Source organism: Ananas comosus, unplaced genomic scaffold (assembly GCF_001540865.1).
Source record: "Ananas comosus cultivar F153 unplaced genomic scaffold, ASM154086v1, whole genome shotgun sequence".
Lineage (NCBI taxonomy): Eukaryota > Viridiplantae > Streptophyta > Magnoliopsida > Poales > Bromeliaceae > Ananas > Ananas comosus.
The window spans coordinates 23,453-44,827 of record NW_017893383.1 but is presented as its reverse complement, the minus strand read 5'-3'; the positions used below and the strand labels follow the sequence as shown (position 1 = coordinate 44,827).

General features: G+C 43.1%; 2 long non-coding RNA genes across 2 annotated transcripts; both read right to left on the bottom strand.

Annotated features, from left to right (window-relative positions):
- Positions 1 to 11,970: 11,970 nt before the first annotated feature.
- Positions 11,971 to 12,424, bottom strand: LOC109705851. The gene is made up of 3 exons (XR_002214941.1): positions 12,325 to 12,424; positions 12,176 to 12,230; positions 11,971 to 12,085 (listed from the first exon to the last, which is right to left on the bottom strand). It is a non-coding gene; the product is annotated as an uncharacterized LOC109705851 (long non-coding RNA).
- A 190-nt stretch (positions 12,425 to 12,614) lies between these two features.
- On the bottom strand, positions 12,615 to 13,115 carry LOC109705850. Its single transcript, XR_002214940.1, has 3 exons — positions 12,998 to 13,115; positions 12,737 to 12,883; positions 12,615 to 12,628 (listed from the first exon to the last, which is right to left on the bottom strand). It is a non-coding gene; the product is annotated as an uncharacterized LOC109705850 (long non-coding RNA).
- Between the last annotated feature and the right edge of the window lie 8,260 nt (positions 13,116 to 21,375).

Here is a 21,375-nt window from a genome sequence, read left to right as displayed (position 1 = left end):
CTTAGCCCGGTTTGAAGCTATCCGAGATGAATTGGCCTCTTCTCGTGCTAGTGAATACTCAGAGGTCTGGTATTCCTATTTGGCTCCGAGAGATCTTCATGTGGGGTTGAAATCGCGCTCCAAACTATTACCAAGCACTGAGGTTTATTCTCCTCAGTATGTGGCCCGTCAGTTTGGGTTTGTTCAGCTGATTCCCGCTCCATCTAAATTTTTTACAACTAATACAGCCGATCATCGACCCCCTACTAAAGGTATAGCCGAAGCTGATAAGATTTCGGCTATGGGAAATCGCCTTCGTCGATTCTTTAAATTAGTGAGCTTCAGGCCGAACTACACAGGAGTTGCTCTTGCTGGTTATGCTACTATCTGGGATCATTTTACTGACCGTACTCTTGACCTTTCTCTTCTTCGAGCATTCCGAAGAACTATTCATCCAGTTGTTTCAGCCGATCCTCCTGTCTCATCACTAAGAGAAGAAATAGAAGAGGCTTCTGAGGTCAGGCCTCTCTCTTTTGTAATGTATTCATTTCTATTTCAAATTTCTTTTCAATATTCCAAATACTTATTCTCTTTTTTCTGCAGTCAACTCCAGTTTCTTCATCGGTCCCAGCTTCAGAAAAAAGACCGATTGAGACCGCTCAATTTACTCCTCCGCCGCCCTCAAAGCGGCGTAAGTCAGTTGTTAAAAGGTCCTATTCTGCACCTGCCGAAGGTATTGCTTCGGCTGATATTTTAGAGAAAAAAGCTGAAGGAACGCCTTCGGCTCCTATTCTCGAAGAAACACCTTCGGTTGATGTTTCCAAACAAAACTCCGCTCTCGATGAGCCCATTGAGATTGAGGTATGTATACTTGATTAGTTACTTTACCTCATATTATTTTCTCAATTCGTTTATTCTTCTTTTTAATAAAACAGTCTTCTCCCGAAAATAATTCAAGAGCTCGTTTTGCTTCTTCTTTGAAGGCGCCAATGGATAGGCAGCTTCGCCGGGAAGCACGTCTTGAAAAGAAACGAGGTATAGAAAAGAAGAAAACATCCATGGCAGAGGCGAGCACAACGCCATTACCAGGTGAAATCGTATCACCTCCTTCTGCCCCGATCTCAATTACGAGAGATGACATAGCAAATGTACTTGTCACACAAGGTCCTGGAGAAGCGCAAGGCTCTAAAGAAACAGGTACCGTACCTCCTCCTCCGATTCATGGGACTTCCCCTTTTGTTCCTGAGGATGCTCTAACTGCTACTCTTCATTCTTTATTGGTTTCGAGTCCCAGTTCCAATGAGGGAGATGATTCTTCGACTATTATCTCATCAAACACTCAACGTAAGTTTGATGAATGTCTTAGAATATACAGCGATGGTCCCTCCTGTTTAGCTCAAAATCCATAGCTACTTGATCGGCTGTACGCTCTCTTAATCGATTTGGCCAAGCAAACAGATATTACTTCTAGTATTAGATGTTTTGTAGAGACTTTATCGTTTCAACTTTCTTCTTTTTTGGCTCGGCAACAATCTTTGGGTGCCGATCTTTTATCTTTAGATCAACATTTTCATCGCGTTGATCACTTCAAGAAGAATATCCCTGAAATAACTGACCCTATCACTGAGAAAAATCATGAGGATCAGACTTTAGCCGATCAAGAATCGGCTTTACAACAGCGGATTTTAGCCCTTAAAGACGAGTTAGCAGCAGCCGAATCGACTTTAGCCCAAACCTCTGAGCGTCGGCTTCAATTGCAGAGTCAATTAAAGGCTAAAAGAGCAGAAGGGATGAAAATTAAGGAAGAGCTTTCTCAGCTCCACAAGGTGCATCCCTTGATGAAGCGCCGACGAAAAGCTGCCGAAGCTGCCCAAGCCAACCTTATAGCCGAATGGAACCAACTCAAAGATTTGTTAATTTGATTCGGCTTGTAATATTCTAACTTTGACTTTAATTATTTTCCCACATGGATGGGTAATATCTTTTTAAATATTTTCCGTTAATTAGTTTTTCATTTTCTGACCCATCTCTGTTTCGTAAATAATATGCGTTTTCTTTGTGATTCGGCTAATTTGGAATAGTCCTTCCCAATTTGGGGACCATTTTTCATACATTCGGTCTTTTTGACTGATCGAAAAAATCTGCCGAAGTACTAAATCATCGACGACAAATGTCTTTGATCGAACTTTCTTATTGTATGCGCTACGCACTCGGCTTTGGTATGCTTACATATTATCTAAAGCTATTAACCGAGTATCACATACTTCTTCTGCTTTGTCCATCATTAAACTATTATATTCATCAGCCGACAAATCTTTTTGTTTTTCTATCCTCAAAGAAGGAACTGTTATCTCGGCTGGAATTACGGCCTCATGACCGTAAACTAACTGGAATGGTGTCATTCCTGTTGCCGTTTTCACTGAAGTTCGGCATGCCCATAATATTTCGAAAAGTTTCTCATTCCATTTTCTCGGATGCTTTCCGATATGTCGTTTCATCAGGTTGATAATTATTTTATTTGCTGCTTCTACTTGTCCATTTGCTTGGGCATAATAAGGCGAAGAGTGAAGCAACTTTATCTTTCGAGATTTGATGAACCGAACGAACTGTCCTCCTGTGAACATTGTCCCTTGATCGGTTGTGACTGTCTCGGGAATCCCAAAACGATGAATTATATGGTCTTCAACAAAATCAATAATTTTCTTTTGAATAACCAATCGAGTAGGCTTGGCTTCCACTCACTTAGTAAAATAATCAATGGCTACTATTAGAAACTTGTGACCAGCTGAGGAATTCGGCTGAATTTCTCTAATTAAATCCATGGCCCATCCTCGGAAAGGCCACGGTTTAATTATGGCGTACATCTCAGAAGCGGGAACCCTCTGAATCGAGCCATGAAATTGACATTCTTGACAACCCTTAGCATATTCTATGCAATCTTGATGCATAGTCGGCCAATAATACCCTAGGTGCCGAATTATCCATCTTAACTTTTTTCCTGCTAAATGGCTTCCACATATTCCCTCATGTGTTTCTCCCATTATCAATAGAGCTTCTTCAGGCCCTAAGCATTTTAATAAAAGTTCTTCGGCTGTTCTTTTGTCCAAACGAATTTTTCTTTATCTTTCAGCCGAAGTAGTGGGGTAAAAACCCCAATCCTTCCGGCTAAATTAGATATAAACCGCCGAAGATAATTAATCTTTCCTAACAAGCTTTGCACTTCTTTTTCGCTTTTAGGCGGCGGTAGTTCTAATATGGCTTTCGCCTTATTTTGATCAATTTCGATCCCTTTCTTATGTACTAAAAATCCTAAGAAGTTTCCTGCTGAAACTCCAAAAGCGCATTTCAAAGGGTTCATTTTCAAATTATATTTTCTCATTCTTTCAAAGGCGAGCCTTAAATCAACCCAATGTTTGGCTTGTGACTTGGATTTGACAACTATATCATCGATATATACTTCCAACATTTTGCGGATTAAGTCATGAAAAATAAAATTCATTGCTCTCTGGTAAGTAGCTCCGGCATTCTTTAAGCCGAACGGCATAACAACCCATTCAAAGGTTCCAATTGAACCAGGGCATCTAAAAGCCGTTTTAGCCACGTCTCCTTCAGCAATATAAATTTGATTATAACCAGCATGTCCGTTCATAAAGGACAGAATTTCATTACCTGCAGCCGAATCTACTAACATATCGGCTATTGGCATTGGATATTCGTCTTTAGGTGTGGCTAAATTTAAGTTCCTGAAATCAATGCAAATTCTAAGTTTGCCATTCTTTTTATGCACTGGAACTATATTAGACACCCAATCAACATAACGGACCGCTTTAATAAATCCGGCTTTTAAAAGATTTTCGATTTCATTCTTAATTTGGAGTACAATACTCGGCTCAAACCTACGAGCCGGTTGTTTAAAAGGCTTGAACCCTTTTTTGATGGGCAGCCGATGCTCTACAATCTCTCAGCTTAGATCTGGCATTTCTTCATAGCTCCAGGCGAAGCAATCCTTGTACTCCTTCAACAGCTTCTTCAATTCTTTCTGTTACTGAGCCGACAGCTTGGAACTTATAAACGTCGGCCTGTTGTCTTCATAAGACCCCAGGTTTACTTCTATCAACAAATCTTGGGTCTCCAGCTTTTCTCTTCGTCTTTAATAGGCGATTCTTCCAGCTTCATTTCTGCTGTTTGCCTATTCATCTGACCTTCTTCTTTGGCTTTATAAAACGAATCTTCTAAAACTCCTTCAGCCTTATTGGCCGAATTGTCAAGTGCTAACACATCGGCTATAGCAGCCGAATCATCCTCATAGCCGATCTTATTGATCGGCTCATCCTGTCGAGGCTTATGCCAAGCCTCTATTCTTGACTTTTTGGACTCCATTTTAACCATCTAGGTGGCTCTTCATCAGCCACCATAGTATTGATATCTTTGAAGAGGATTAATTGAATCCCCTCCTCCGTTACTCTTACAAACGAAATCTGATCTGGATCAGCATCGGCCCAATTGGTGTGGCCGATGTCCTCCATGTTGACATCTATCATTTGAGGCCGTCCCTCGGCCCGGATTTCTTCTACCTTGTCTCCTATCCACTGGAACAGTTTTCCGTGGAGTGTAGATGGTACGCACTCATTCGAGTGTATCCAATCTCGTCCCAATAGTAAATTGTAGTGGCTATCTGCATCCACTACAAAAAACGCAGTTTTTAAAGTTTTAGAACCTACCGTGAGTTCGGTGATGAGCACTCCTCGAGCTTGTTGACCGTTTCCTGTGAAATCGGTCATGATTGAATCGGTGGGCTTCAATTCGTCTTCATCTTTGCCCAACTTCTTGAAAAAGGAAGTAGGCATCACATGACCATAGCACCGCCATCTACCATGACTCGGCCTACCGGCCGACCTTCTATTAAAGCTTTTATAAAGAGAGGCCTTATGAACCTCGTCTATATGGCCGATGGTTTCTCAAAAACCACTGCATCGGCCTGTCGAACATCCTCTAGTTGCAATTGGGCTACTGTAAGCCCATTTTCTTCTTCTTCTCTGAATTTCTCGTACTCCACAAACTCTGCTTTGAGGATTGAGGCAGAGCGTACACCATACTCACCTCGGCTGGTGATTCATCAGCCGACTTTCCTTTGATTCTCTGTTTCTTCTCTTCAGACTCCTTGGCCATTTCGGCTGAAGAGTCACTCTCCATACGGACCTCCCTCTCTTTAGGAGGCCATCTTTCCCTCTTGATCATCGTCTCGAGGGAAGCTATTTTATCTTCTAACTCCCTCCTGGTCATTTTCTCTTCCGACTCGGCCTCGATTGGCCGTTCTACTCTTGACTTCAACTGGAGGGTGGGCGTTGAGCCGCCTACCTCATGGTCATTTCTCATCGGGCGAAAAGGGTGTGACCGCTCATCAGGACGTCTCCATACATTGAGCCTCATCCCTTTCGCCTCTTCATAATTTTGTCTCGCCTCGGCTTGCAACCTCTGTTGCCGACGCTTTTCAGTTTTTGTTAACATCGGCCCCTGCCATCTGGCCGATGGTTTGACTTCAACTTCATGCCATTCATCTATTCGCACATTCGCCGGTACTTTACAGTTCTTAAATGATTTTTCAGAATTTCTCTTCTTTCCAATGGTCTCGGCCAAGGCTGAATGCCGAGTTCGTTGACTAACCTCCGACCGAGGAATTCTATGTCTCCTTCGGTCATTCCTTCAAATTTCGGTTCTGGTCTCGGCCTGGTTTGCTGTTGCCAGTGTGGCCGATATCCAGGGAACCTTTACTTGGAACCGAATGGTCTATCCTGGTAGTCCCATCGGCCATGATGTTCTCCACGCCTGTTGTTGTAGTAATCATGCAGAATCTTCTGCATCAACATATCTTTCTTGCGTTGAACCGAATCTACTTCCGATTGAGTATCATTAGAGGCTGCGTCCGAGCCTTCTTCTTCTGGGTCTTCACCATCAGGAATGTCATCCCAATCCTCAGGGAATGCCATCAGCTCATTCCATTCGTTCCCCCTTTTCTTGGCATTCACGATGGCTTCCCAGTCTTTTTTCGTCATTTCGGCCTTGCACCTGATGCAAAGCCGAAGATGCTTTTTGGCATAGGCCACGTTGTCAGCGGTCTCCTTGTCCAAAATCTCTTTTCCTTTAACATTCATCATATTAACCTGAAATAAAAATGAATTTCTATTAATTTCTTTATTTTCGTTTTCCTGGTCGGCTAATATGAGCCGACCCTCGTCTATTTCTTCTTGGATCTGCCTTTTCGCAGTCGCTTTTTCTTTCCCTTTCATGTTCACGGCGTTGACCTGTGATGGAAAAGGATTCTTATCAATTTCCATATCTCTATTTTCTTGGTCGGCAAAGATCAGCCGACCCTCGTTTATCTCTTTTTGAATTTGCCTCTTAAAGGTAGTACATTCACTAGTTTTATGGCTCCGTGAATGGTGCCATTTGCAGTATCTTCTGCGTTTCAGTTCTTCTACAGGAGGTATAGTTTGACCCTCCTGTAGTATAATTCATCCGTCCTTTAACAACCGATCGAAAATAAGATCGGTCTTTGCTATGTCAAATGAATAACTAAATGCTGGTGTTTGTGCTTTTGCTTCTCTTGACTTAGCAGGTTTTAGCAAAGCACATTTATACGGTTGACTATTCCTCACCATCTGGGCAGCATAGATTTCGGCCTCATCAGCCGAATCTTCTACCTCTTCAGATGAATTCGGCTCTTCATGAGCCGAGGACTCTTCAAAGAAAGAAATATTTTTCTCCTTCCCTTTATTTCAATCTTTGTTTCGCCTCTATCTAGGCCGATCTTCATTATTCTCTTTTCGAAATTGCTCGTATTGAGCAATTCGAACTCCCAAATCAAAAAGATTTGGAAAAAACTTATCCTCAATATGATCTTTAATCTTAAAATGCATGCCGTTGAATGCCATTTTGGCAAACTCCGATTTCGGCATTCTTACGAAACATCGACTTCGCGCCGACTTGAATCGGTTTAAATATTCATCAACCGATTCTCCTATTTTTTGTCTTAATTGAGCCAAATCTGCAACTGACAACTCCAGCTTGGTTCTATAGAATTGCTCATGAAATTTACCCTCTAATTCATCCCAGTCTCGGATGGAATTAGCAGGTAGACTTATATACTAGATGAAGGCTGTCTTGGTCAGTGAAGTATTGAATAACCTTAATTTTAAAAAAAGGATCTGCTGCTGCTTCACGGCATTGGGTTGTAAATCGAGCGACATGTTCGACCGTATTTTCGGTCTCATCGCCGAAAAATTTGTCACATTTCGGCATCTTCCAATTTACCGGATATGGGTATTCTACATCTATATTTACAGGATATGGTGATCTGAATACAGGCCGCATTGCCGGCCTCGTGCCTACTCCGAAAGTATTTCGGATAGCCTCTTCTATTTGCGCATATATCTCATTGTTAATTCCTTGGAAAGGAACTTGCGCTAGTACCGGATTCGGTGGTTGTTGCGCATCGAGATTTTGTACTAAGGGATTAATCCCTTGTACATTCAAAGCTTGCCCCCTAGCCCCTACATTTTGGGGCTGATAGGCTGCAACTGGAGGGGGTGGAGGTAACCCCGAAGCCACTTCCGGCTGCTGACCGGCGTTACCAACAACCGGTCTATAAGCCGCTTGATACTGTGCCCCCTGGTATTGAGGCTGACCAACTACCGGTGTTACTGGATTTTGTAACACCGGTGTCATCACAGGCACTTGTAGGCCTGCTGTCGGCTATTCATTCCGAGCTAACAACCACCCTATTCCGGCTATGTTCTCGTTAGAGGCCGTGATTGCGGCCAAAACGGCATCCAGTCGTGCGGTACTTGCATGACTATTTTGGTCCAAAGTTTGTAGGACTCGAGTCATTTGGCCAAGCGCTTGGATTAAACTAGGCTCCTGTTGGCCAGATTGACCACTGGTCTCACCCTCAGCGGGTAGGACTACGTGACGTTCTATCACATTTTCTGAATTACTGGGCTGTTCACTCCCATAATTTTTGGGAATAGCCCTATTACGGAGATTCATGGCGTTGCCATTAGCCATGCTTTATATAAAATGCAAATTTACCTCAAAAGATGTGGTCCCACTGGGCATGCCAAAAAATTGTTTGTGGTTGAAAGTCCCGACCCTTGACCCGGTCAAGGATTCTCCTCGGGAAGAACGTCGGGATGATGAGCGGCCGCGGATGATGACCCTCGAAGTTTGCGCCCACGACGGATCAAGCGATTTGGCCGATGAGGGATCGAATCAGCCTGGTTTGAAGACCTTCACAGTAAATTCACTTCGGCGGGATGAGCCGAATGAAGAGGGGAAGCTCAGAATTCGACTGGAAGATGAGCCGAACGACTAAACAACTCGAGATCTGATCAGCAGGAAGAGCCGAAAATGACTTTCTATTGAATAGAAGTACAAGAACAGGGGAGTGATGCCCGTAGGGCAGACAGACTCCAAGTAAAAGAACATGGGAGTAATGCCCGTAGGGCAGACAGACTCCAAGTATGCTAAGTTACGAGAACTACTCCTATAAAAAGCGGTAAATGCAGGAAAGAAAGATGCAGGAAAATAAAGGTGGTCTTTTGTGCACAGGGGCGATGACCACTTTTCAGGGTATCGTATGCCTATTTATAGAATCGCCCTTGCGTTAGTTATTGCTCTTGCACGATCAGCCACTATCTCCTGATTTGTAGGACCACCTTTGGCCGATTGGAACCGCTCGTAGCTGCTTGCGGTTGTTACAACTTTTTGAACAAACGCGGCTCATGTCTTCTGGCGCGTCTTATATGCTCCCGGTCCACCGTTTTGACCTGGATCATGGATGTAGTCCCGGCTTGCCAGCTGTCCACGCCGAATTGGCCCAACAGAGAGTTACCTGTGTATAGAGACCACCCCATTTTGGATTTCTTTTGTGATGGATATTGTATCACTTTATGATCACTTTTTGTGGATTACTTTCCTTTCCTTTTATTTTTTTTCTCTTCTTGCTCTTAGTTTAGCTGTTGGTAGCTCTGATATCTCTAGATACTTGTTTCTTCTCGCTTTCGCATCTCTTTTGTCCTAGACATCTTATATGTGCAGGCATATGGCGGGTCTGGGCACGCGCCGGGCGGGCCTATGCCAGGTCCCGGGGCGTGACGTATTTGGTATGTGATGGTTCTTTGGTGCAACCACGATGAGCGGGAGGCCACGTGGGAGTTGGAGAGCGCCCTACAGGAGTGCTATCCCTATCTTTTTCAGATGGAGCCTTGAGGTACTTTGCTTTTGAGTTTCGTGGACGAAACTCCTTTTTAGGAGGGGTGAACGTAATGCACTGGACCTTTGCAAATTGCGAGGTTCGAGTGTTTGATTCGTGTTCCGAGCTCTTCCACATTTTCTAGAGGGTCGTTGACAATATTCCGACCTATGACTCGCATCCCGAGAATCGAGGTTTAAAACTTAGCACCACAATCTCTAAAGTGAAGATTGTTGGCTGCTCTCGGGTTGGATTCTGCAGAGCAGAGTACCGGTACAGCATCGGGCCTGTACCAGAACCAGACCTGGTACCAGTACAACATCGGACTTGTACCGATACCTAGTGTATTTTCTTGCGCAGCAGAGGCTCGGGTTGGCTGTCTGGCTGACTTGGTACCGGTACTCTTTCCCGTGTACCGGTAGGCAGTGCAGACTGCAGTCTGGCAGTTTTTGAGAGGTGTTTTTGGAATTGTAGCAACACTACAAGTATCCCATGCCTCCTCTCTTGTTCCCTGAGTTTGGACCAGTGGAGAACAAGGTAGGAGAGCTCTCCACTTCCCTTCTTTGGTTTCCTTTGATTTTCTTGAAATTTTTGAGAATTAAACACCTCTTTTTGCTCTTTTTTGCATCTTTGTGCTATTTCCATCATGGGAGAAGCTTGGGAGCTTGGGTTGAAGCTTGTTGGAGGTGAGATTCTCAGCCTAGCTCATTCCAAGCCTTGTTTGAAGCTTCTAAAGAGGTTAGTAGTATGTTTCCGCTTTTGATCCATGTTTTGATGGATTTTATATGTTGAAAACCTAGAAATGAGAATTTAGGGTCTTATTTGGGGGTTTTTGATTTGTGGCTTTTCGGGCTCAATTGATAGATATAGAACATCTCGTTGGGGTAGATTTGAAGGGCTCTATCTTCTATTTGGAATTTGGGAGGGTTTTTCCACATTTAGGTGAGTTTTGCCTTATTGCTGGGTTGGTTAAAGATGAACACTTTGGGTGTTCATTTATTTTGTTTAATTCTTTTAGAATTCTCTTTAGGGAGCTAGAAAACTTGTGGACCACTTCTTTTGCGCAAACGAAAGGGTTGCAAGGAGCCTCGGTGGATTTGACCTCACCAAAATGAGAAAATCTCACCTATGTCATTTTAAATATTGTAAAATAGAAATCCATACATATTCATGCTAGATAGGGCATATGTGAATTTTAGAATGCTTAAAATACACACGTTATGTACAATGCATATTTGGATCTCTATGTAATAGAGAACTATTTATGTTGGAATCATGCATATGGATAATATTCTTATATGTGGCTTGGGATCATATTTCATGTAGTGAAAATGACAAGTACAATATGCTCTTGAACTTAGAACTTATGTTGACATAGGAGAAAGCATAATGTCATAAGATGACATTAGAATTGTGATGTGTATGCACTTGGAAAACTAGAATGTTATAAAGAGGCATTTTGCTTGGATTATGCTTGACATAGTGAACCTAATGTCATGAAGTGGCATTAAATGTAGTAAATGGTTGAACCGTGTATTGTGACATAAAACTAGACCTATAGGGATACTAGTATTCATACCATATTGAGACATGATGACATCGGACTTGAGACGGTTGATTATGCTTGCTTGCCATTTGTGCTCATTCGCATATACTTGTGAGGGTCGCTCCCTACAAGCCGGTACTCCGGAGTTAGCCTACGCGACATATGCTCGCTTGTGGGGTATTGAGAAGCCTACTCGGCCGGGTGGGATAGACTCATTCCTAGAGTGGGAATGTTGGGCTACCACGGGTAATTAGGCGGCACAAGCCGGACTACACTTGTGTATGTCCTAAAATGAGATTGGACAATGACATTAAACCATAATATGACAATCACTACTAGCTAGTTATAGTAGTTGAATTTCTTGAACATGCTTGTGGCATAGTATTGGACATGTAGTATACTTGATAGTGATGCTTATTGCATTATAGTATACTTGTTTGACATGTTAGAGCATACTAGTATATTCATGTTATGTACTCCTTCATGTTAGGCTAGCTATTGCAATTATAGAATTTCATGTTAAGTAGTGGCATAGTAGTTAGCAAGTTTAATTCATGTTTTAATACTCATGCTATCATTTCCAAATTAAATGTTAGAATTATCTACTTTTGCTTTTGGCCTAGTGGTGCATTTTGTTAAGGTCAGTAATTACTCATTGGGAACTATTAATTATAGTTTTCATGCCCCCTGTTTAATGTTTTCTTACAGAGCCTTCCACTCCGGGAGAGGCTCGGGATCGCGGGAAAGGAATTGCCTCGAGCTAGTTGGCTAGGGATTTTGCGATAGGTGGATCACCACTCCTTTTGTTTTATTTTGGAGAGGTTGTGAGACTTGTGCCATTTTGTAGAGACCACCCCTTTATATATCTAGAGCTATGTTTGGATCTTGATATATTTTTACTGTTGGATTGTTGTTATTTAGTCCTTTTACTTTTTGCTTGTTTTCAGTATTTTAGCTGTGCTTATGCTCTGATATCTTTAGTTGTCTTATTTCCTTACTTTCATACTCTATTGTTGTTAGACGCCTTATATGTGTAAGCATATGGCGGGTCTGGACACGCACCGGGCGGGCCTCTGTCGAGTCCCGGGGCGTGACATAATCCCTGCGCGTCGTATTTGTCATCCCAGAACATCGTTCCGATCCGATAAATTTGAGTAATGCTCAAAATCTGGAGCGTATTGAGTTAACATCATTAGATGCTGGGATTTGCATTGTTTCTGGGGCAATTCAATGATTTCTGTTCACGGGCTTACCGGGCAGAGTTCGTTGGTGATCTCCTCCAGGGATTTGTGGGATTTTTGATGCAAAACCTGCATGACAGAATAGTACAGGGGTTAGGCCAAAATGAATGTAAAAATTAATAAGTTTTTGTGGTCTGATGAATATGATATTCCGCGTACCAGAAATCCCATTGCTTCTTATATGTTGGAGCTCATCCCATAAGGTTTCGGCACACTGCAAATTGGTAGAATGCATTAGCATGTCTTGATTTTTTTTCACCCTTTTCTATTCATAGACTTTTTTAACATTGTAGTTGATTTCGACTTACCTCTTCCATTGCTTTATGGCACCACTGCTCTAATTTATGCGAACCGGCCTTGACGAATTCCCCGTTGCTGAAGGAGTAGCATTCTCGTCGGAGTAGTAAACTGCAGATTGAACCAATATTAAGTTTTTGAGTGGATTGTAGTGACACTCTTGATCTCGGTTTGAGGTTTACCCTTGGAAGGGAAAAAAAAAGAAAAAAAGAAAAACCCTTTGGAATGATCTCACGATAGTTACATGTTGAAGAGTTGCAAATTTATATATGCAAACACTTGGCTGAAGGTTTTTTTTATCATAATTGAAGGTACCTGCAATACCAGATTGAAACATAAAAAAAATCAAGTGTTTTCTTGCTATTTCTTCATTTTCTAGCTGCTAACTATTACTTGTAAGTTGAAGACGTTATTTTGACTTACGTAATTATCATGCAATATCTCGAAAGTTCGATCCAAGCTCTTGACTATGCTTTGCCAATGCATGCTTGATGCTTGCTTTGCTACTATGTTGGAGTGAATGCTCTTAGACGATCCCCGAACTGATCTCGCTCTTGTAGATCTTGGTGCCTATATATATATATATATATATATATATATATATTTGAAATATAAATATTTCAAAAACTGCTAGCACAAATTATAAGATGTCAAAGAACCAGAGGATGGATGTGCGGGCTATACTTGTATGCACATAGTTAAGAATGGACTAATCTCCTTCTTCAGACTATCTCGGATCATGCCGTAAATCTTCTCAACACATGCAGTTAGGTGTTGCTTGAATAGGAGAGCAGGGTATTTCGCCACTCTTCTCGATTGAGAGTCTGATTTACCAACAATTCCGCCGTAACTACTGGAAATTTCCATTCCTGAAGGTCAGTACATAGTTGAACCATTCCTATATTTTGGGTTAAAGGACAGTGTGATGTAATTGTGAATGGAGAGAATGAATGTAAAATAATAGTTTACTTGTGTTTAATTCAAATGTAATCAAATGACATGTGTTGAATGGTTTAGTGTATAGCATAGATGCTTTCGCTTATGATTTGGTTGTGGTTTGCCCTCGTGCAAACCTTGTATAATTGCATTCATCTTGTATTGAATTGCTTGTATTATACATATTGTTGGAGCCTTGGGCGGACAGGGGAGGTGCTGTCCGTTCGGCGTCTGTTCGCGTGCCCAAACCGACTAAATTGGCGGCTCCGAGGCGTGACAGTGGTAGTCAACATTCCCACCCTAGGAATAAGCCTCCCCTACGGCATCCCATTTCGGCGCCCAATCCCGCACGGGCGAGCTTATGTCGCGATGGTTATCTCCGGAGTGCCAGCTTGTGGGGAGCGACCCTCAAAAGCATGTGCGAATGAGCATAATGGCAAGCAAGCGTAATCATCCGTCTCAAGTACAAAGTCATCATGTCTAAAACATGGTATAAAGGCTAATGTCCCAGTGGCCTATCACTATGTCATCAAGTCCAAGTTTAACCATTTACTAAGTTGAATGCCACTTTATGACATTTAATGTTCACTATGTCAAGCATGAGTTCTATGTCCAAGAGCATGATATTCTTGTCATTTTCACTAAATGAAATATGATTCCAAGTCACATAAAAGAATGTCATTTACTTGCATAATTACTATGTACTTATCTCTCTACTACATAGAGGCAAAATTTTATGATACATAACATATGCATTTTAAGCATTCTAAAATTCACATATACTCTATCTAGTATGAATATGCATGATTTTTTATTTTATAATAAAGAGAATAATATCGGGGAAGTTCACCCATTTCGGTGAGGTCAAACCCACAAAGAACTCCTCGGATCCCCTTCGTTTGCGTCAACGAAGATGTCCACTAGTCTCCTAACTCCCTAAAGAAAATTCTAGGAGGGTTAGACGAAATGAACGAACACTCTACGTGTTCATCTTTAACCGACCCAAGAAGAGGGCAAAACTCACCTAGAATGGTAGAAAAACCCTCCTAAAATCCAAATGAGAGCTAGAGCCTTCAAATCCAACCTAGATGACGGTTCTACACCTATCAATTGAGCTCCAAAAGCTACAAATCAAAAATTCCCAAATAAACTATAGATTTCTCATTTCTAGGGTTACTACAGAAAACTCTACCTAAACATGATCCAAATGAGAGATCATAGATACTAACCTCTCTAGATGCCCCAAACATAGCTAGAGTGGTGCTAGGGTTGAAGTTCCTCCTTCCAACAAGCTTCAAACAAAGCTCCAAAACTTCTCCAATGGTGGAAAGGCCACCAACATGCCAAAAGGGAGCAAAAGAGGCAAATAAACCACTAAAACCCAAGCAAAAAATGGAAAGAAAACCAAAGAGGGAAAAAAGAGGAGCTCCCTACCTGTTCTCCTGTGTTTCCAAGCTCAGGAAACCCAGCAAAGGGCGTGGGGTGTTTTATAGGGTTGCTACAATATCAAAAACATCCATCAAAACCTGCAGTCTGCGAACTGCACTGCTACCGGTACGCGGGAAGGAGTACCGGTACCAAGTAGCAGCCTTCGCAAACCCGAACCTCGGGTTGGCAAGAAAATGCACTGGGTACCGGTACTAGTCCGATGCCGTACCGGTACCAGCTCCAGTACCGGTACTCTGCCCTACAGAGGCAAACCCGAGAGCAATCCAAAATCTACAATTTGGAGACTTTGGTGCTAAGTTTAAACCCTCACTCCTCGGGATGCGAGTCATAGGTCGGAACACCATCAATGACCCTCCAGAATACCTGAAAAATCTCAAAATATAGATCAAACACTCAAACCTCGCAATTTGCAAAAGTCCAGTGTGCTACACTTAGAATACTGTATGAAACTATTTTCAAGGACTTTATGTGGGTTTGTGAAAATAGTTTTCTACCCCACGTGGTAGCTCGCTTTAAAAGATAAAAGGTTTTCATATGAAAAATAATTTTTCAAAAAGATTTTACAGCTTTTCGTGATTTTAGTATTTCAAGATAAGTTTTCGGGTGGGAAACGTTTTCAACTGATAGATGTGAATGTATGAAGGTACTTGTGATTGTCTGTTGTGAATGGATGTGGTTGTAACTTGTATGATGTGCAACGCCGTGCAAATGAAGGAGAGACTCTGTCCATATAGACATAGAGTTATCTATATTTGTGGTGGGTTTGTCATCCCTGGGGTCAAGGTTCTTTATTTTTTTTAAAAAAATTGGGCACTTTCGCTAATCCATAAGTTGTAAAAGGACTCCGGGGCGTGATAGATTAATGTGGTATCAGAGCCAAGTTTACAACCACGGCTTCATTCACAGATATTTGAAAAATAAACTGAACCACTGATTTAGGTTGACCTATAGGAAGACCAAAGGCATATAGGCACGCGAGTGCGGAGTGATTTGGCTTGAATCCCGGTGTTTTGATCGAGCTTAATAGTCTCGAGATGCATGGTTATTTTTTGTACGTGTTATGATTTTCACATAGACTTATATCTTAGTTGAGAGTGGTGGCGGTGTACCTGTACAGATATCGAGTGGCTGGGTGACGTTCACCAGGTATAGCCACTCTTGTCAGGTAGGGCCTTGAGGGGCCAAGTGTGTCAGGACTGAGAATTTGACTATGTAGCTAAACTCTTTGTTAATAATGTTTTTGTGTGTATTTTAATTACAAAAGTACTCGTCAAGTTTCAGGGAAAAACGAGTTAGGATGGAGATTTTACGCGATCTTTACTTTTCACTTAAAGTAAATAGTAACCCGGGTTTTCCGGAGAGGCCAATGATTAGAGATGACTTCTGGCGCGTATCGGACTCCGTTCATAGTGATCCAATAGCTCGTTTTCAATGGTCCAACTATCCTGGACCCAATGGCACTAACGGATTTTGGGTTTGACACACGGTTTTCGAGAAAACTGAATTTTATAGCAAGTGGACTTTTGTTCTTTACCGTTTTTGCTTTTTAAAACTTCTCGTTGCACCGTTTTGCGTGTGGACCCTCGGGTGGGGACCTTTCTGCTAGAGAAGACTAGTTGGGAGGGCCTTTGGCTGCATTTTCGCTAATAGGAGGATCTTGGAGGCAATTATCGAGTATAGGTTATATGTTTGTGTGTGGTTTCGCTCGATCGAAGAGAGGTTGGGTTTCGTAGTGAATCTGCAACCAAACCAGGCGAAACAAAACTGTCAGTTTGATGTCTCGGTCGTGCTGAATGCGCCACTGCAGTCCGTTCGCAAATCTGACGGACGGATCTCTTAATATCATGTAAGGATCGAGGAGGGGTCATAAGTGGCGAAACGGAAGTTTTACGAAAAGCCCTACATTTTATGTACCGATTCGCGTGAAATCAAATATGGGGGTATGTTCACGCATTTTACTCGCGCTGTGAAAGACTCAGATTAAATATCTAGTTTTGATGGACTTTTGGGCAAAATAAAGCTTCATGTATATAAGGCCATCTAGGGATTGCACCATACAAACCCTAACCTTAGCTCCAACTGACGCCCAGCCGCCTCTCTTCCCTCACCTTGGTGCGCTGCCTGCTCCCTGATCGTCGCCGACCGAGATCTGGCTGACCAACCACCTCCTCAGCCACTATCTCTCTCTCTCCCTCTCATATTGCCACCAACCCCTTTCCCTCTCTACTCAAGAGCTTGGCAGAGTGATCCCTTACCCTTGGGCACTCCTCCTGCAACTCCCTGGACTCCGGCGATCTTCCCCGCCGACTGTCGTCGTCCTTAAGCACCACCATCGTGCTGCAGCAGCCCTGCGGCTCCCTAGGGGAGTTCGGGCTGAGGTGACCTTGCGCCTCTTCTCCCGCGCAGCCGCCGCCCGGGGCCGCCCTCGCGACCTCCCTCCGATCTCAGGCGGCCGATCGCCGCTACCCCGAGGCGCCCCGGTCGCCGTCGAGGCCTGCGTGGAACCCGAGCCCGAGCTCAACCTGTGCGGGCTTGGGTTGCTCCAGCGCTGCTGTCGTCGACTTACGCCGCCGCCCAACGCACGCCTCAGCCTCCCCCACCTTGTTGGCCGCACCCGCCTGCCGCCGGTGCACCCACCGCCGAGCCGTCGCCGGTTGTGCCCTAGCTTCCCCTTGCCCGGTAAGCCTATTTAGTACTATTTTGTGTATTTCTGGGTTGGCCGCACTTTTTCGATGATCCGAGGCTGTCCTGATGCCTTCGGAAGTTAGCATGGTGATCGCTGATCAGTGCTGATCACAGTGCTTATCGCACTTACGATCAACGAATTACGAAACTACGTTTTCGGCGCGGTTTACCCCGAGTGCGCGTAGTTCGCTGAATTTCGGGTCGCTCACGCGCCTCCCACAGGGAGCCGTCGTGCTTCAGATCATGAGCACGACCTCCGACATATTGAGACCTGTCACCATGTGTCTCGGCTGACCTCGAAAACCCTCAATTTGCAGTAACGAGCCACAAAAATCTCCTTATTTACATAAAATAATAAGATTTTATGTAAATGTAGTGACTTTTATACAATTTATCGCCTTGTGGCTGCTGTGGGCTGTTTATGTGTGTGGTAATTGACCTCTGGACTGATCATCCAAGGTTCGAAGCCCTTCGTGAAAATCAAATATCGATTTCAGTGCGTTTTTCGGCGAAATTCGCCGGCAGAACGCGGTTTTGGTTCGGATTTCATCCAACGGTGTTTCAATGCCCTGAGTTTTGTTGTTGAGCCTTGTCGGCTGGTCACCATCATCATATCAAGAATTCGGAGATGACGGGTAAGCGACAGTGGGTTCCGGTGTCGAAATTGTCACCTCCGGGAATTTAGTTCCGAACGATTATCCGCGATAATCATTTTGATGTGTAACCTTGTGTTTACTGCCAAGACATCCAAAAATATGTGTTTTGTGGCAGCGGGTGACTCATGACACGAATCAGCGAGTTTTGAAAAACTTAGTGGGTCCCGGCGAGGTCCCGGTGTGATTTTCGGGACTTCCGGCGAGTTACAGTAATCGATTTTAGAAAATAGATTTTGGGGATTTGTGTAGGGTTCGTAAGTTGGGTATTTTGGATTTGTGGGTTGGATACTGATCCGGTGGACCATTCGTAGGTCCAGTTGACTTTTTGCGCATCCAGGACTCCGACACGACTGTGACAGGTGGGTGCTTCGAGCCGGTGGTCGGTGAGATTGTTTCACTTTCCTCTCCCTTGCTATTGCTCTTGTATATCAGTACTTCAGTCTATACATGTCGGTTGCTTTTGTTTATCGTTCGTTCATCTATATTTTGATAGTTGCATGGTGACAGTTGTTATTAGATATGTAGAGCAGACTTACATATATTGTATATCTGTGGAACATGGGTCGAGGCAACACATCGACTCCTTTGTCGTGTGTTTCGATCTAGTTGATCATGGTTCGGTGTTGTACGCCCTTATATCTGGCTTCAGCCAAGGCACCGATTTTCTACCGATTTTCGTATTTAGCAAATCAGTATGATTTAGTCACATCATTGTGTATTCTAGATACGGTTGGTTTGGCCACCGACCAGGGGGTGTACGTATCCTGATAGGTCGTTAGTAGACGTGTGCATTAAGTTAGTTTATACTCTATGATAGGCAACGCTTGAGGTCTGTGGACCAATATGGCAGGCACCAGATTGGGTTTGATTGGAGCATTTACCTTTGCAGCATCTGTTCAGTTTGGATTATGATACAGTAGTAGCCTCATCCCTTGCTCATTTACTGTTCTGTTATTACTATTATTGTTCACTTATGTATCTTGCATGCCTGTTGTTCTATTTTCTTTATTTTTCAATGAATACGATTTGCTTTCGTGGCTCTGTCGTACCCACTGAAAAATCTTGATTGTAATTTCTCACCACCCATTTTTTCAGGTGGCTCGGGCAAGGAGTTGGTTCTTAGCGCGATAGGAGGACGTCCTAGCTAGGCTACATTAGCAATCATCACCCTGGTTATTTTCTTTTCTGCAATTAGTAATTTAAATAATAAATGGTTCAGTTAGATGATCATAGTTACTGCTTGATTAATCGTGAACTTGTATGAGTTGATATTTTCTATTATGCCTGCAATCGGAGTTTTATGGATCTTTGGTATTTGGATTTTATACGTTGTGATTTTCTACCTCTTGAGATAGTCAGTTTTCAAAAATGGAGTTTCCGAGTGGAAAACAGTTTTAAATAATTTTCGAATGATTTTCATGGATGAACAAATAGAGTTTAAAAATAAAGCTTCGGGGTGAGGAGCACTTTTAAATAGGAATTGCATGAATTGCTTGTGAATTGGTAAATGTAGATTATGAGTTGTGATCCTGTTGTTATTATCGTTGCGTGCGCCGTGCAAATACAAAAGAGACTCCGTCCATATGGGCAGAGGAACTTTGTATTTGTGGCGGCTCTGTACGCCACATAGGGCAGGTTGAAGTCAAAAAAAAATGGCACGTTTTCCGCCACTCTAAATTTTAAAAAATAGTATTCATTATAAAAAGATTTTTAAAATCGGCCCAGGGGCGTGACAGATTAAAATGGTATCAGAGCGTGAAACAACTACAACTAAATTTACAAGCTTTCTAACTGAACCACTGGCTAGGTTAACCCATAGGAAGACCATAAGATTATAGGCACGTACAAGCGTGGGGTATTCGAGATTTAATCCTAAGGTTATCAAGTTGTGAGTCTCTAAGGTGGATTGTGTTTGTCACCTCGTGTTTCTTGTGCTGCAGGATATGGCGGTACTCGTTTTGGTGTTGGGAGTGGGGGCAGTGTTTAGACTAGCTCTGAGCAGTGAGATGTCGATAGGTGCACCCTGATGCTCGAATAGCAGTTGTTGGCCCTGTCAGGCCAAGTTGCAACCTTTCTAGGGATTGCACAGCAGTAGGCTACTTTTACTGTTGTTATCGCCTCACCCCCAACACAGGACTCAGAAGCCTCTGCGGGTCAATCCGCAAGCACACAGGATTTCACTCCTTTCGGTTATGTCGGATGGTTCTGCTAGTGGAAATATCAATGCGGATGTTTCGACCAGTTGTTGGTTCTTTGTCGGTGTGGTGTGTGTCAGATCAGGCCAAGGTACAATCTTCATGTCAGATTTCTATTGGTGTACTCTAGTGCAGGTTAGAGTTATTAGTTGGCTTGGTTTTTGTGCCACGTCTCCAGCTCGCTGTTGGCGATGAATCTGCGGGTATTTCACCTTCCTTTTCATAAGTACGTTGGCTGTAGATAACGTAGTGTTGAAAGTTGGGACAAGATACCCTACCCCTTTTGGGAAATATCTGGATTGGGTCGATGTTTTCTCTTTCAAGACAATCTCTTAGACCGCCTTGTGGAAAGGTGACGGTCATATTTGACCACTTAGTGAGCCTGGAGTTATCCTCATCAGGTTTTCCGCAGCTGATTCATCGTAACTATAGAGGGTATTTGCTCCGGTTGAGTTTTGGTTACCTAGTAATTTTGTAGTTGTGCCTTGCACAACTAAAATGTTTGATCTGTTTGGTGATCTCGATTTTCTTATCGGGAAGTTTGGAATCGCGGTTGGTGAGGGGTTTGAACCTAATGGTTGGCTTAGAAGTCGCGGCATGTGTTAGCGTATGAGGTATACGATTGACTTATCATGAATACCTTGGGTTCGATTGCTGTTCCGGTCACTGGGTGAGAGGTATGCCGGAGTCTCTTTGAGACTGGCATTTAGTGTTGCTGGAAATATCGATCGCTAGGGTCCATGGGGATGGCAGCGACAGGGTCTCGTAGAGACAGATGTTGGGCATCACTGGTGGTTATGATTGCATGTTGCGAGTGGCAACCTTATTCACCTAGTGACGAACATGCATTAGTTTTTATGTTGATCTGTTGTAGCCGAATGAGCATTGAGCAGGCTAAATTATCGGGTTCAACTGGTAGTGGCAGCCTTAAACCTTTTGATTTAGGCGGAAGGTTAGGTCTTGGACCTAAGAGAGTCGGATGCCATCGAAGGGTTTTCGGTGGTTAAGGTTTGCCCTTGATTGAGTATATTTCAGACTTGTGGAAAGCCTCCAAGATGAGTGTTGGTACTCAAGTTTAGGGGCATTTTTGCCATGGCACTACCGCTATGCTTGGTGCATTAGTGGAATGATATCCGAATTT